The sequence below is a fragment of the Lissotriton vulgaris genome, chromosome 4_1 (genome assembly GCF_964263255.1).
Source record: "Lissotriton vulgaris chromosome 4_1, aLisVul1.2, whole genome shotgun sequence".
Lineage (NCBI taxonomy): Eukaryota > Metazoa > Chordata > Amphibia > Caudata > Salamandridae > Lissotriton > Lissotriton vulgaris.
The window spans coordinates 1,593,980,601-1,593,994,631 of NC_141691.1; positions in this window are offsets into that span (position 1 = coordinate 1,593,980,601).

A 14,031-nucleotide genomic window follows, 5' to 3' on the forward strand; every position below is an offset into this window, starting at 1 on the left:
ATGGTTTTTTCATTGAATATATATATATATATATATATATATACATATATATATATATATACATATATATATATATATATATATATATATATATATATATATATATATATATATCTATATATATATATATATATAACTCCAAGGAAAACAGGTTAACGTTGCGCTCTCAGGAAAGAGACAAGCGAATCCAAAGTGTAATAGTAGCAGTTTATTACACAACGCGTTTCAGCATAAAAGCCTTGTTCACGTGTAACATCAACACAAGTGACACCGGTATTTAAACATAAGTTTTCGCGCTATATCCAATCAACAACATAAGTGTAGGACTAATCCCCATATGAAAAAGCTAAATGGCAGACATGTTGGAAAGGTCTAATGGTCCATTTAACAACTAAGTGTTATCTGCAGATATCGCATGTGTAAGGATACAACATAATCGCAGGGTGTTCTAGCCCATACCGGTATCGAGCAAACGAGGATATAAATAATATGCGCGCGTAATCAGTCAACAAAACTAGCAGTATAGCAATATTGTGACTCCACACAAGTATGGCGGACATTTTAAGGTGGTGTGCTCACCATCGCGCTTATTAAGTACATGAAATAGTGTACAAAACCATCAAAGGAAATGATGTGCATAACAATCAATGTAAAATATATAGCATCGGTTTCCGGATGTCAGAAAAATGTAATCAACACGTCATAGTCGGGGGTAGACATATAACTTTAGCTGACTATGCACGGTTACCTCCAACACAAAATGAACAGTAGCCCAGTAGAGGCTTAAGTGAAGCTTAAATAAAGCATAACAATCTATGTGAAATACACAATTCACAGTTACCTATTATGACTGGCAAGGAGATAGTGTCATGGAACCTCAGTATTGTATTAGTCCAAAACATGTAGCCAAGATAGTACACAAATTCTTACTTATGCATGATGGTAAAATACAGGATAAAGTGCGTTAGCTAACCGGCGAAAAATAAATCTACGAATCGTGAGTCCCATGGTGCAAAACAAGGGATTCCAGGAGTGCAAAGGAATACTGAGTCTGTGCTGGTGAATTCATAGATAGACCCAACCTTTCCTCCTGTGGAAAAAAACATAAATAAAGTATATAAGATCCAATGTATAATAAAATTATGTCATGAGACATAAGGCAGAAGAAGAATCATGGTTATACATATTATAGGCAGCCCAAAGGAATCATCGCATAAGGATCAACTGGTATCGATACAGTACAGATTATGCAATCAGGCACATCATAGCTCCCTAAGGTGACTGGCCAATTCCTCATCCTTATTGAGCCCACCCGGGAATTTGGTCTGGAACTCAATAATGAGTCTAGACTCACGTTGTCTAAGGCTCAAGATTCTGTCACCACCCCTGGGATTTTTGGGAACATGTTCCAATACGAAGAAGTTGAATTCTGCAATATTGGAAAAATGTTTTTCTTCGAAGTGGCGTGCCACAGGATATTTAGGGTCGTGATTCACAATGGCTCTCTGGTGCTCAAGTATCCGTTTTTTGGCAGCACAGCTGGTACTGCCTATGTAGCATAATTTACAAGTACATTCTATGGCATAAATCACAAAGGTGGTACTACAAGTGAAAAACTGGGTAAGTTTTTTGGTTATGCCTCCATATTCAACAGACCCCCTGTATTTGCTATGTTTACAGGCCTTGCAATGCCCACAGGGGTAAAAACCTTTGAGCCCATGTTCTGTAATCTTGGGGTATAGTGTGATGTCATTTCTGACCACTAGGTCTCTTATGTTTCTGTTTCTTTTGTACGTGATGAGGGGCCGGTCAGGTATGTTTTTGCCCAGTACAGTATCAGTTTTCAGGATCCCCCAATTCTTGGAGAGAATCTTTTTGATGCTGGCTGTTTCAGTATTGAACGTGAGTATGAGCCTGGTGGAATCTTCATTCTCACAAGTGTCTCCACTAGGTTGTTGCTCAAGGGTCTGTGATCTCTCTATATGGTTTGCTCTCTCTTTCGCTTTTTTGAGAACCCAGCTGGGGTACCCCCTACTCTCAAATCTGTGTAATATATTGTCCTGTTCTATCAGGTAGGCTTCTTTGGTGTTGCAATTTCTCTTTGCCCTCAGCAGTTCCCCATAAGGTATACTCCATTTGAGTGCCTCTGGGTGGCTACTGAGGGCGTGGAGAACACTGTTTCCAGCAGTCGCCTTGCGAAACAAAGAAGTACAAATTTTGGAATTTTTGATTTCCACTTGTACATCCAAAAATTCAGTTCTGATGTTGCTGATGTTGCCTGATAGACGGATGTTATATTTGTTGCAGTTTAACTTAGTAATAAAGTTTTCTGCCTCCTTTTCAGATCCTTTCCATATAATGAAAAGGTCATCGATGTAGCGAAGCCACATGACGACCCTTTCAAAATCTCCTGCTAAGGTGGTACTACTGCGGATTTCCTGTTCCCAGAATCCCATAAATAAATTAGCAAAACTAGGGGCAAAAGAAGATCCCATAGCAGTACCGGTGATTTGCCTGTAGAGGGCGCCATTGAAAGAAAAAATATTGTTGTTCAAACAAAATTGCATCATTTGCATAATCATTTTAGAATGTTCACGATAGCATATCGGTCTCTGGCTTAGATAGTGATCACAGGCTTCTAGGCCTTGTTGGTGATTGATTATCGTGTACAATGAATGGATATCCAAAACAATAAACAAATACTCAGATTCCCAAACAATATTCTCAATCTGGCACAAAAAGTCTTTAGTGTCTCTGATGTAACTGGGTAATAAGGTCACATAATCACGAAGGAAATAATCTACATATTTAGATATGTTCTCACTGATGCTGCCAATGGAAGACACTATGGGCCTACCGGGAGGGTTGGTAGCATGTTTGTGGAGCTTGGGTAGCAGGTATAAAATGGGAAGTTTGGGAAAATCTCTTTTCAGGTAACAATATTCTTCCCAAACCAACAAGCCTTTGTCTTTCCAAGTTTCAAGTAATTCCCAAATGTATGTGATACTTTGATTGTATATCTCAGTACTAACAGGTATATAGAAGTTAGTGTCACTGAGTTGTTTATGTGCCTCATCAATGTATGCCTCCCGATCCAAGATCACAATATTGCCGCCCTTGTCGGCGGGGCGTATTACTATATTGGTATCATCACACAGTGTTTTCAGAGCTTGTTTTTGGGAAAGAGAAAGATTATGTTTGAACCTTCCATGTTTGCTGGTGTTTTTCTTTTTGCGTAAGTCAACCAAATCCTGGATGATGCATTCGTGGAATGTATCTATGTTGTCATGTGGAAGCATGGGCATAAAGGTCGATTTGACCCTAAAGTCAGTTTTAGCTGGTGCATCTTGTGTCAAGTTCATATCATCCAGACATTGTGTGGCACTAATGCTCTGATTATCTGTTTCACAGTCATCAAGATTAGAAATCATAAGTAAAGTGTCAACATCACTAATGGCTAGGTTCGATGAACTGGGTCTGGGATTCCTAGAGTTATTATGATTGAGACCCAGTCTTTTTAGTTTGTGCCATTTTTTTAATTTTAGTTTGCGCACAAACTTAAAAACTTCAATTCTAGTGTCAGTGAAATTGAAACCAGTAGAGGGGCAGAATGAGAGACCTAAGCACAATGTCTTTTTATCAGAATCCGATATTGACCTTTTAGACAAATTAATAACTGTTTTATTTACCGTTTTCAGGTCCATTAATAGTCCTTGTTTGAGCGTGTCTTTTTTGTTCCCACTGCGCCCTTTGGTTTGTCGGTACTCCCAACGTTGTCGGATCCTTTTCTTGCGGTTTCTCCTCTTCCCCGGCCTCTGCCCCTTCCCCGTCCTCGTCCTCTCGGTTTCGGGGAGGCAAATTCCGTTTGATGCTGTTTTTGTCGATTTTCCTGCATCACCCGAAACTCGTCTAAAAAATTCTTCCTTCGTACCACTTCATCGCTGGATGCACTTTCCACAGTGGTGTCGGATTCATTGCCACTGGTGGTTTGATTGTTAATTGTGGATTCGCTTAAGTTTACCACCCCAGATGCTTCATTGGCTTTTTTATATAAATGGTCATATTTGCGGCTGAAAGTTAGTATGCGTCCGCAGTCATAATCAGCATAGTCACGGTTCATTTTGCGTTGTTTTCTTAGCTTGATTTCCTCTTCTTGTTTGGACAGTCTTTCTTTCATGTTTTCCAGGGTTTTTTTGAGTACTTCCTCATCCATGAGTAGAGATAGTTCCGAGATAAGATCACCAATCTCCTTTAGTAATGTCTCCCTGTCTATCCAGGCATATTTAATGAGAATTTCTAGCATCCCTTTGGAACTACTAGCTGAATGTTCAGACCATTCTGTGAGCATCAGTGGGTTCGGTGTCTCATAGGTCGGTGTTATGAAGATTCTCAATCCTCGAGGTACCATAGATTGATCCACATAATTCTGAAGCGAAGTAGCTTCCCACCATTTGGCCACTTCTGCACGTTTCAGTTTTTCTAATCTTTTTATTTTGTCTTCGATTGTCTGACTTCTTCCTTCCGTTGTCTGGACATTCCCGATGTTGGTATTGGTTGGTTTCCTGCTAAAGAGAGCGAGAGCAGCCGCTCTTCTCCCAGATTCTTCTTCTGCCATGTTTGTGTTTGCAGAAAACTGCAGATGGTAAATGTTTTGTTGGAATCGCTTAGTAAAGTCTCTTCCCCCTTCCCTGCAAATGGGAAGTTACTCCTGCCACAGTCTCTTTGCCACGTCCTGGCGGTAAAATAGCAACAGGACGTTCAAACCGCACTTTAAGGCAATCCAAAGTAGCGGTTGAGTTAGAGTGGAACCTCACACGTAGGAAAGACCGGCCGTCCAGCCGCTGCCCCGGGGAAAGCCTTGTGGGTACGGTCCGCCGACCGTAAACCAAAATTTTCTCACACACAAGGGACGGACTGGTCAGGCACGGCTTACCCGCTCCGTGAAGTGATGCGTTCAGGTACTCGCTCCAAACCACAGCGTCGGTGAGAATCACCCCTGGGCCGGTCCGTTGCACTCCTCAGTAAATCCAGAGGACCAAAAGACGCTTCTTCTGGAGTGCTGGGACCCGTGGGAGTTGGCGCAAATGCCGGCGAAGCAGTCCGGTAATTCAAATAACTCCAAGGAAAACAGGTTAACGTTGCGCTCTCAGGAAAGAGACAAGCGAATCCAAAGTGTAATAGTAGCAGTTTATTACACAACGCGTTTCAGCATAAAAGCCTTGTTCACGTGTAACATCAACACAAGTGACACCGGTATTTAAACATAAGTTTTCGCGCTATATCCAATCAACAACATAAGTGTAGGACTAATCCCCATATGAAAAAGCTAAATGGCAGACATGTTGGAAAGGTCTAATGGTCCATTTAACAACTAAGTGTTATCTGCAGATATCGCATGTGTAAGGATACAACATAATCGCAGGGTGTTCTAGCCCATACCGGTATCGAGCAAACGAGGATATAAATAATATGCGCGATTATGTTGTATCCTTACACATGCGATATCTGCAGATAACACTTAGTTGTTAAATGGACCATTAGACCTTTCCAACATGTCTGCCATTTAGCTTTTTCATATGGGGATTAGTCCTACACTTATGTTGTTGATTGGATATAGCGCGAAAACTTATGTTTAAATACCGGTGTCACTTGTGTTGATGTTACACGTGAACAAGGCTTTTATGCTGAAACGCGTTGTGTAATAAACTGCTACTATTACACTTTGGATTCGCTTGTCTCTTTCCTGAGAGCGCAACGTTAACCTGTTTTCCTTGGAGTTATTTGAATTACCGGACTGCTTCGCCGGCATTTGCGCCAACTCCCACGGGTCCCAGCACTCCAGAAGAAGCGTCTTTTGGTCCTCTGGATTTACTGAGGAGTGCAACGGACCGGCCCAGGGGTGATTCTCACCGACGCTGTGGTTTGGAGCGAGTACCTGAACGCATCACTTCACGGAGCGGGTAAGCCGTGCCTGACCAGTCCGTCCCTTGTGTGTGAGAAAATTGTGGTTTACGGTCGGCGGACCGTACCCACAAGGCTTTCCCCGGGGCAGCGGCTGGACGGCCGGTCTTTCCTACGTGTGAGGTTCCACTCTAACTCAACCGCTACTTTGGATTGCCTTAAAGTGCGGTTTGAACGTCCTGTTGCTATTTTACCGCCAGGACGTGGCAAAGAGACTGTGGCAGGAGTAACTTCCCATTTGCAGGGAAGGGGGAAGAGACTTTACTAAGCGATTCCAACAAAACATTTACCATCTGCAGTTTTCTGCAAACACAAACATGGCAGAAGAAGAATCTGGGAGAAGAGCGGCTGCTCTCGCTCTCTTTAGCAGGAAACCAACCAATACCAACATCGGGAATGTCCAGACAACGGAAGGAAGAAGTCAGACAATCGAAGACAAAATAAAAAGATTAGAAAAACTGAAACGTGCAGAAGTGGCCAAATGGTGGGAAGCTACTTCGCTTCAGAATTATGTGGATCAATCTATGGTACCTCGAGGATTGAGAATCTTCATAACACCGACCTATGAGACACCGAACCCACTGATGCTCACAGAATGGTCTGAACATTCAGCTAGTAGTTCCAAAGGGATGCTAGAAATTCTCATTAAATATGCCTGGATAGACAGGGAGACATTACTAAAGGAGATTGGTGATCTTATCTCGGAACTATCTCTACTCATGGATGAGGAAGTACTCAAAAAAACCCTGGAAAACATGAAAGAAAGACTGTCCAAACAAGAAGAGGAAATCAAGCTAAGAAAACAACGCAAAATGAACCGTGACTATGCTGATTATGACTGCGGACGCATACTAACTTTCAGCCGCAAATATGACCATTTATATAAAAAAGCCAATGAAGCATCTCGGGTGGTAAACTTAAGCGAATCCACAATTAACAATCAAACCACCAGTGGCAATGAATCCGACACCACTGTGGAAAGTGCATCCAGCGATGAAGTGGTACGAAGGAAGAATTTTTTAGACGAGTTTCGGGTGATGCAGGAAAATCGACAAAAACAGCATCAAATGGAATTTGCCTCCCCGAAACCGAGAGGACGAGGACGGGGAAGGGGCAGAGGCCGGGGAAGAGGAGAAACCGCAAGAAAAGGATCCGACAACGTTAGGAGTACCGACAAACCAAAGGGCGCAGTGGGAACAAAAAAGACACGCTCAAACAAGGACTATTAATGGACCTGAAAATGGTAAATAAAACAGTTAAATAATTTGTCTAAAAGGTCAATATCGGATTCTGATAAAAAGACATTGTGCTTAGGTCTCTCATTCTGCCCCTCTACTGGTTTCAATTTCACTGACACTAGAATTGAAGTTTTTAAGTTTGTGCGCAAACTAAAATTAAAAAAATGGCACAAACTAAAAAGACTGGGTCTCAATCATAATAACTCTAGGAATCCCAGACCCAGTTCATCGAACCTAGCCATTAGTGATGTTGACACTTTACTTATGATTTCTAATCTTGATGACTGTGAAACAGATAATCAGAGCATTAGTGCCACACAATGTCTGGATGATATGAACTTGACACAAGATGCACCAGCTAAAACTGACTTTAGGGTCAAATCGACCTTTATGCCCATGCTTCCACATGACAACATAGATACATTCCACGAATGCATCATCCAGGATTTGGTTGACTTACGCAAAAAGAAAAACACCAGCAAACATGGAAGGTTCAAACATAATCTTTCTCTTTCCCAAAACAAGCTCTGAAAACACTGTGTGATGATACCAATATAGTAATACGCCCCGCCGACAAGGGCGGCAATATTGTGATCTTGGATCGGGAGGCATACATTGATGAGGCACATAAACAACTCAGTGACACTAACTTCTATATACCTGTTAGTACTGAGATATACAATCAAAGTATCACATACATTTGGGAATTACTTGAAACTTGGAAAGACAAAGGCTTGTTGGTTTGGGAATAATATTGTTACCTGAAAAGAGATTTTCCCAAACTTCCCATTTTATACCTGCTACCCAAGCTCCACAAACATGCTACCAACCCTCCCGGTAGGCCCATAGTGTCTTCCATTGGCAGCATCAGTGAGAACATATCTAAATATGTAGATTATTTCCTTCGTGATTATGTAACCTTATTACCCAGTTACATCAGAGACACTAAAGACTTTTTGTGCCAGATTGAGAATATTGTTTGGGAATCTGAGTATTTGTTTATTGTTTTGGATGTCCATTCATTGTACACGATAATCAATCACCAACAAGGCCTAGAAGCCTGTGATCACTATCTAAGCCAGAGACCGATATGCTATCGTGAACATTCTAAAATGATTATGCAAATGATGCAATTTTGTTTGAACAACAATATTTTTTCTTTCAATGGCGCCCTCTACAGGCAAATCACCGGTACTGCTATGGGATCTTCTTTTGCCCCTAGTTTTGCTAATTTATTTATGGGATTCTGGGAACAGGAAATCCGCAGTAGTACCACCTTAGCAGGAGATTTTGAAAGGGTCGTCATGTGGCTTCGCTACATCGATGACCTTTTCATTATATGGAAAGGATCTGAAAAGGAGGCAGAAAACTTTATTACTAAGTTAAACTGCAACAAATATAACATCCGTCTATCAGGCAACATCAGCAACATCAGAACTGAATTTTTGGATGTACAAGTGGAAATCAAAAATTCCAAAATTTGTACTTCTTTGTTTCGCAAGGCGACTGCTGGAAACAGTGTTCTCCACGCCCTCAGTAGCCACCCAGAGGCACTCAAATGGAGTATACCTTATGGGGAACTGCTGAGGGCAAAGAGAAATTGCAACACCAAAGAAGCCTACCTGATAGAACAGGACAATATATTACACAGATTTGAGAGAAGGGGGTACCCCAGCTGGGTTCTCAAAAAAGCGAAAGAGAGAGCAAACCATATAGAGAGATCACAGACCCTTGAGCAACAACCTAGTGGAGACACTTGTGAGAATGAAGATTCCACCAGGCTCATACTCACGTTCAATACTGAAACAGCCAGCATCAAAAAGATTCTCTCCAAGAATTGGGGGATCCTGAAAACTGATACTGTACTGGGCAAAAACATACCTGACCGGCCCCTCATCACGTACAAAAGAAACAGAAACATAAGAGACCTAGTGGTCAGAAATGACATCACACTATACCCCAAGATTACAGAACATGGGCTCAAAGGTTTTTACCCCTGTGGGCATTGCAAGGCCTGTAAACATAGCAAATACAGGGGGTCTGTTGAATATGGAGGCATAACCAAAAAACTTACCCAGTTTTTCACTTGTAGTACCACCTTTGTGATTTATGCCATAGAATGTACTTGTAAATTATGGTACATAGGCAGTACCAGCTGTGCTGCCAAAAAACGGATACTTGAGCACCAGAGAGCCATTGTGAATCACGACCCTAATTATCCTGTGGCACGCCACTTCGAAGAAAAACATTTTTCCAATATTGCAGAATTCAACTTCTTCGTATTGGAACATGTTCCCAAAAATCCCAGGGGTGGTGACAGAATCTTGAGCCTTAGACAACGTGAGTCTAGACTCATTATTGAGTTCCAGACCAAATTCCCGGGTGGGCTCAATATGGATGAGGAATTGGCCAGTCACCTTAGGGAGCTATGATGTGCCTGATTGCATAATCTGTACTGTATCGATACCAGTTGATCCTTATGCGATGATTCCTTTGGGCTGCCTATAATATGTATAACCATGATTCTTCTTCTGCCTTATGTCTCATGACATAATTTTATTATACATTGGATCTTATATACTTTATTTATGTTTTTTCCACAGGAGGAAAGGTTGGGTCTATCTATGAATTCACCAGCACAGACTCAGTATTCCTTTGCACTCCTGGAATCCCTTGTTTTGCACCATGGGACTCACGATTTGTAGATTTATTTTTCGCCGGTTAGCTAACGCACTTTATCCTGTATTTTACCATCATGCATAAGTAAGAATTTGTGTACTATCTTGGCTACATGTTTTGGACTAATACAATACTGAGGTTCCATGACACTATCTCCTTGCCAGTCATAATAGGTAACTGTGAATTGTGTATTTCACATAGATTGTTATGCTTTATTTAAGCTTCACTTAAGCCTCTACTGGGCTACTGTTCATTTTGTGTTGGAGGTAACCGTGCATAGTCAGCTAAAGTTATATGTCTACCCCCGACTATGACGTGTTGATTACATTTTTCTGACATCCGGAAACCGATGCTATGTTTTTTACATTGATTGTTATGCACATCATTTCCTTTGATGGTTTTGTACACTATTTCATGTACTTAATAAGCGCGATGGTGAGCACACCACCTTAAAATGTCCGCCATACTTGTGTGGAGTCACAATATTGCTATACTGCTAGTTTTGTTGACAGATTACGCGCGCATATTATTTATATCCTCGTTTGCTCGATACCGGTATGGGCTAGAACACCCTGCGATTATGTTGTATCCTTACACATGCGATATCTGCAGATAACACTTAGTTGTTAAATGGACCATTAGACCTTTCCAACATGTCTGCCATTTAGCTTTTTCATATGGGGATTAGTCCTACACTTATGTTGTTGATTGGATATAGCGCGAAAACTTATGTTTAAATACCGGTGTCACTTGTGTTGATGTTACACGTGAACAAGGCTTTTATGCTGAAACGCGTTGTGTAATAAACTGCTACTATTACACTTTGGATTCGCTTGTCTCTTTCCTGAGAGCGCAACGTTAACCTGTTTTCCTTGGAGTTATTTGAATTACCGGACTGCTTCGCCGGCATTTGCGCCAACTCCCACGGGTCCCAGCACTCCAGAAGAAGCGTCTTTTGGTTCTCTATCTATCTATATATATATATATATATATATATCAAGCGCTCAAAACTTCGAACCAGTTATCGAAGAAGACGACACAGCGTAGTGGAAGAACCTTCTCTTTATTTCATAAGTCGCTTACGACGCGTTTCGCCTGACCCAGCAGGCTTGGTCACGATAAAGTTTTGTTTCAGACATACAAACATTTAAAGTGCTCAGTACTCACGTGATGCATCACGTGATTAACAAAATCATAGAGCTAAAAGAGTTATTTACATGGATTCTCTTCGTGCACAACATTAAATCAATGGAGTAATTTCCCGATGTCATTTTGGCGAAAGAGATCAAAGTGCAATATACATAAATAAAGCCTTTGTTCGAAGCGGTAAAAAACAGTGAAAGAATGGATAAGAAACAATAAATGTATCCTTTTTATGTACCCAATCCTCTGTCCCAAATAGGGACATTAACACAGTTTCTTGGAAAACTAATTCAGCCCAAGTGGGCTTTTTGATTCACCAACACCACTTCTATTGGCAGTTCATAGTCAATAATCAACATCCAAAATTAATATAATCTAAACAATACTCCCTTGTGCTCAGAAGAATCACTAGATATTCATTTAAAGAATAAAGCCCAAGTGGGCAAACCCAATTAGTTCTATTCGATAACTGTACGAACACATCTTTAAAAACAATTCTGTGTATTTCTACAACTTTTCTCCTGGAGAAAATGACCTATGCTATGCAGGAAGTCAAGTAAACCACAAAAAATGATTTTTAAAGTCATAAAACAATTCATAGGTGAGTGTACAGATCTTCTTCAATGTTCAGTCCATACGGGCTTTTTGTATTCAATTCAACTATGTACCATGACTCCAGTTTGCGAAGTTTTTTCACCCTATCCCCCCTCTCTCATTCAAGGGTACGGAATCAATTACATAGTAGGATAGACTGCTCACATTTTTATCATGGACTTTTTCGAAGTGTCGGGCGACTGGATATGACCTGTCAGCGTTTTTTATTGCCCTCAAATGTTGTAGTATCCGTTGGTGGACGGGTTTGATTGTACTACCAACATACTGTAGATTACATCCACAGCACAAAACATATATCGAAAACTCCGTTTTGCAGTCAAATTGTCCTTTGATTCTTTGTCCTTTGATTCTTTTCATTCTATTTGAGAGGCCTGGTTTATATGTACTGGTATTTTTCCCATGTTCACAAGCCTTGCATTTTCTACACTTAAGGAACCCATCCCTTCTGGCCAACCAATCACTCATTTTACTTTTTGTTTTTTTCTTTTTCAACTTAGTCAGCATAGTTTTGACTAACATCTGTTTGAAAGATCTCGCCTTTCTAAAGGTAATCAGAGGTCTGGTGGTTAGAGCAGGACCGATAATTGGGTCATTTTTAATGACATGCCAATGCCTGCTTAATATCTTCCTCACAGAACCATGCAATTTGTTGTAGTTTGTAATCAACCTGCACTCATTCACCTCCTTTTTAATCATCTTTTTGTCTTTGAAAAGAACTTCTTCTCTGGTCTTCTGTCTGACTTTGTTAAAAGATGTCTTCAGACAGTTATCACTGTACCCTCTCTGCTTGAAGCGTTGCTGTAAATCACTTAAGGCATTTTCCCTGTCTTGTGGATCGCTACAATTTCTCAAGACTCTAAGACCCTCCCCATAGGGGATGCTGTTAACCAGGCATGTTGGATGGAAGCTACTGGCATGTAGCACAGTGTTTCCAGAGGTCTCTTTCCTATATATCTTGGTTTGTATTTTACAATCCTTCACATAGACAGTAAGGTCTAAGAAGTTGACAGATTCAGTGCTAGTGGTACTAGTGAATTTGAGATTCAAACTGTTATGCTGTATTTTAGCCAGGAAGAGGTTAAGATCTAACATAGAGCCTTTCCAGACAACAAATAAGTCATCAATAAAACGACTCCAATGGAGGATGTTATTCTCCCACTCTGTTTGATACTGCTTCCGGATCACCTGCTCCTCCCACCAGCCCATATGCAAATTCGCATAGCTGGGGGCGAAGGAGGTGCCCATCGCAGTACCACAGGTTTGGTGAAACAATTCATTATTAAAGATAAAGAAATTATTCTTTAAACAGGTTGAAATCATTGACAACAACATTTGCGTATGGGCCCACAATTTAATAGGTCTTGTTCCTAAAAAGTGTCTGATGGCATTCAATCCATCGCTATGTTTAATGCTTGTGTACAATGTGGTAACATCAATTGTTACCAAAATCAGATCATCCTCCCAGGGAATGTCATAGATGGATTTCAAAAAATCCCCTGTATCCAGAATATATGAAGGCAATTGTGATACCAGGGGATTAAGGAATGAATCAATGAATTTGGAGGTGTTTTCCAACCCGCTACCCATGGCAGAAATAATTGGCCTACCCGGGGGATTGTATACATCCTTATGCACCTTCGGGAGCAAATAAAACACTGGAGTGACTGGGTTAGATATCTTCAAAAATTTCAACTCGTCATGGGTGATCAAAGATTGACTGTACCAGTTTTCTATATCTGAATTATACTGTGCATGGCTATTAAACATGATTTCTTGTTTAATCCTCACATAGCAAGCTCTGTTATTTAGTTGTTTATAGGCTTCTGATATATATTTCTGCCTATCCCAGAGCACAACGTTCCCACCCTTATCAGCATTTCGAACAATACAATTCTCAGTCTGCTTGATTTTCTCAATAAGGGTAGCCTGGGCTTTTTCTTGCTTGTTGAATTTTTTATTGCACACACTGGTACACTTTTCCAGGTTTTTTAGATCATTTACTACCAGGTCATTGAAAATGTCAATGTTGTCCCGCGCAGTATAAGGGGTGTAGCGGGATCTTGGACGAAAACCAGTCGGGTCGCTGGCATTAATAGTCAGTCCTTCAGTCCTTGCCACTTCATCTGCGTGGCTCAAAAGTTCCAAAGGTTCAGATGATCCCTGCTCCTCGCTATTCACATTCACATCATTCCCATCTGTCCCAATAGAAGGATGAAAGTCTAACATGAGGTCCATATCCTGCACATTCAATTCTCCAAATGTACTCTCATTGTTACTAGGGTTCAAGACTCCACTCATCGAGCTCGGGTTCATAGCAAAATGTTTCTTTAGTTTCAAAAGCCTAGCAAACTTGAAGATGTCGATGCGAGTTTGAACATAGTTAAACTCAGCTTCT